Consider the following 3,655-nt stretch of genomic DNA (forward strand, 5'->3'; position numbering starts at 1 on the left):
GGACATCATGGTCCTGGTCCTGGTGGATCGGGGGTGCCATGGTCCATGCCAGAGATGAGTGGAAGGACAAGAAGATTCCATATGATGAAAATATGTCACAAAGTAAGAGAATTGGATAATCAGAAACATAACACACAGTATTGTGAGTGGTGAGCCAGGGAATATAATATAAATCATAGGCTATAAACTTCCACTTCTGACTATGGTGGTATTGCTTGTAGTAGACCAAACCTCCCATCAATAACAAGTAGAAAAGCTCAAAAAAATATGTTTGAGGAAATGGGACGGCTTACAAGGCACTCAGGAGTTGAGGCACCTACACTGAAAAGAAAGGGGGACTTACTGAGGTAAGCACAGTATTCTGTGCCCCACTTTCCCTGGGGAGCAGTTGCCTATTTATAAGTTTTGTAGGGTGAGAGGCTGAGAAGCCAGGCAGAGAAATGCCTCAAGAGGCAGAGAATCCAGTAGAGCTCTTGGAACTCTCATGATGTTGAAGAGACAAAAATTAGGTTTGGGACCATGGAGGCAGCCAGGACTTGAGATATCAAGATTCTGCATGGAAAAGGCTAGAGAGAAGATTCTGGAGAGAGGGAAAAATGTCCAAGATATTGATTAAAAGTCACAGGATAAAAACCAAGTGAAGTTTTGTCAGTCTCCTGGTACTGAGGTAATTCAAGACCCACAAAGGAAGAACCCCAGACTCTTAGTTTTGATCCCTGAAGGGCTAACTCTGGGACTAGAGACAAACAGACATAGACTGAACTTTCAAAGTCTGAAATCTAACCCGGAGTCTGTTAATTGGAATGACACGATCTACTTCACCACGTTCATTCTCCTGTATGTTCACATACATTCCATGTATGTGAACATGCCATGCATATGCCCTGAAAGAGACCTTCCAGGATTTCTGAGGCTAAAACAAAAATAAGCCTTGCAGTTTTCACCTAAGCCTTTTGAAATGTTCTCTACTGACATGCCCCTCTGCGGGAAGCCAATTGCCATGACGAAGTCATGCTACCGTAAGACACAATATGTAGAAAGTGAGTCCAGCCAGCTCTCATTTGTTCCATACATCCCAGCCCAGAGAACAAAATGTGAATAAAGGAGCTAGCTCTGCAGGAGACACTATACGGAGAAAAACAGAGGCTCCACACATATGGCTCTGTTTAAGTTGTCTAAGTCATTTCCAGCCATTTGAATCACCCCAGCTTTGGCTCTAGACAGGATGGAGCAGAGATGAGGTATCTCTGCTGGATCCTGCCTGAATTCCTAACTCACAGAATTGCGAACATAATAAATGCTTAGGAAGTTTATTTGTGTGTTTTGGGTTAATGCAACTAACTTTTGGGGTGGCTTTGTTAAACTGCAATAATTAATGTCAACCAATTATTTATTAATACTTGTTGATTATTCATCATTAATGGAAACATGTTCTTTTTTGGCTACCTGCCTCTCTGGGGAAAAATATCATCATCCAAAGTGCTTATAGTTTTTCATATATAATATCCAGCACTTAATCAAAAAGTATAAGTTTTATCAAAAAGAGGACAAAGAAAAAACCAAATAGGAATAGAACTACAGGTGATCCAAAATTGGAGTTAATTAGATATAACCTTTAAAACAGCTGTGTTTAATATCTTGAAGAAAATAGATGACAGTATATACTTTCACCAGAACTGAGATTTATTTAAAAAAACAAGAATTAAATGGAAACTGTAACAGATTGAGTATAGGTGAAGAGATTAGTAGTAATAAACTGGAAAATCTAAGCTAGCTATTTGAGAAGAATAAAACTTGTGCACATTTAAAAAAAAAAAAGGAAGAAAGTACATCTAGACACTTCAAAATAAGCTTGTTAAAAATTAAAAGAAAGAGGGGGCTGGAGCCGGGCGCGGTGGCTCACGCCTGTAATCCTAGCACTCTGGGAGGCTGAGGCGGGCGGATTGCTCGAGGTCAGGAGTTCGAAACCAGCCTGAGCAAGAGTGAGACCCCGTCTCTACTATAAATAGAAAGAAATTAATTGGCCAACTAATATATATATAAAATTAGCCGGGCATGGTGGCGCATGCCTGTAGTCCCAGCTACTCGGGAGGCTGAGGCAGCAGGATTGCTTGAGCCCAGGAGTTTGAGGTTGCTGTGAGCTAGGCTGACGCCATGGCACTCACTCTAGCCTGGGCAACAAGCGAGACTCTGTCTCAAAAAAAAAAAAAAAAAAAAAGAGGGGGCTGGGGCCCCGACGCGTCCGCATGGCCGCCGCTCCGGAGCCCGGCGAGCCCGGGAAGGGGAAGCCATTTAAGCTCCTAGGAATTTTAGATGTTGAAAACATTCCTTGTGCACGGGATTCAGTATTATATGGTTCATTAGGATCTGTCGTGGCTGGCCTTGGACATTTTTTGTTAACTAGTAGAGTTAGAAGATCATGTGATGTTGGAGTAGGAGGATTTATCTTGGTGACTTTAGGATGCTGGTTCCATTGTAGGTATAATTATGCAAAGCAAAGAATCCAGGAAAGAATTGCCAGAGAAGGAATTAAAAATAAGATATTATATGAAAGCACCCACCTTGATCCTGAAAGAAAACAAACCAACAGCGACAGCAGCAATTAAGCAATCCTGATGTCAATGTGAAAAAGCTGATATTAATCATATAAAACATTTTATGTTGAATAAGCTCACAATCAAGTAAATAAAGTATGTGTAAGTTGTAAAAAAAAAAAAAAAAAATTAAAAGAAAGAAAATTTGAAAAACAGCCAGGGTAAAAAGGATCTAATTACAAACTTTGCTTTCTTAAAAGGAAACACAAAAGCCAGAAGACAATGGGAGGAATATTTACATTTCCAAAAGCAAAATGATGGCAACCTAGAATGCTTTACCCTGAAAATAATATCATTCATGAGTAAAGGTGAAATAAAGACATTTTCAAACCAACAACCAAAATTGTGAAAGTTTATTTCCAGTAGGCCTGTATGAAAAGAAGTAATGAGAATCCTTAAGGAGAAAAAAAAAATGTCTCCATTTAAAAAATTTATTTTATTTCTTTATTTATGGAAATAAATAACAGAAAATATTCAACAATTCAGTAGGTGGAGAGATTCTACTCTATGTCCATCTTTGCCTTCAGTCCTAACTATTGCATGCAGGGACACACTGTTACTCAGCCTTTGTTCTTTCCATTCAGGTCTCCATTCCTATTCTGTGATCCTGCCAGGCAAGCTTCTGCTCTATGGCCTTTGCATTTTCCGTTTCCTCTGCCTTGAGTGCTCTTACCCTGAGATATCTGCATGATTGGCTCCCTGGCTTCTTTCAGAATTCCACTCAAGTCACCTTTCCAATGGCTGCTTTCCTGACCAGTCCATCTAAAACGTTAAACCCCTTATTCTAAAACTTCCTATGCCCTTCCCTACTTTATCTTTCCTCTTTAGCACTCACCACTACCTCATATGTTACAGATTTTTCTTCTTAATCTTTTTTTTCCTCCTCTAATAAAAAGTAAATTCTAAGAAGGCAGGGGATTTGGTCTATTTTTTATATTCACTATTATATCCCTATAGCAGCAAAAGTAGTCTGCTCAATAAATATTTGTTAAATAAATGAGTTGAATACAGTGGGAAAGCTATCGCTTATACTTAAAAGATAGAGCTGTGAATGCAATAGG

The 3,655-nt window shown here is 39.3% G+C and overlaps 1 pseudogene; it reads left to right on the top strand.

Moving 5' to 3' along the window:
* The first annotated feature begins 2,226 nt into the window (after positions 1 to 2,226).
* On the top strand, positions 2,227 to 2,690 carry LOC142871862 (cytochrome c oxidase assembly protein COX20, mitochondrial pseudogene; annotated as a pseudogene).
* Positions 2,691 to 3,655: the final 965 nt, after the last annotated feature.

Source organism: Microcebus murinus, chromosome 7 (genome assembly GCF_040939455.1).
Source record: "Microcebus murinus isolate Inina chromosome 7, M.murinus_Inina_mat1.0, whole genome shotgun sequence".
Taxonomy (NCBI): Eukaryota; Metazoa; Chordata; class Mammalia; order Primates; family Cheirogaleidae; genus Microcebus; species Microcebus murinus.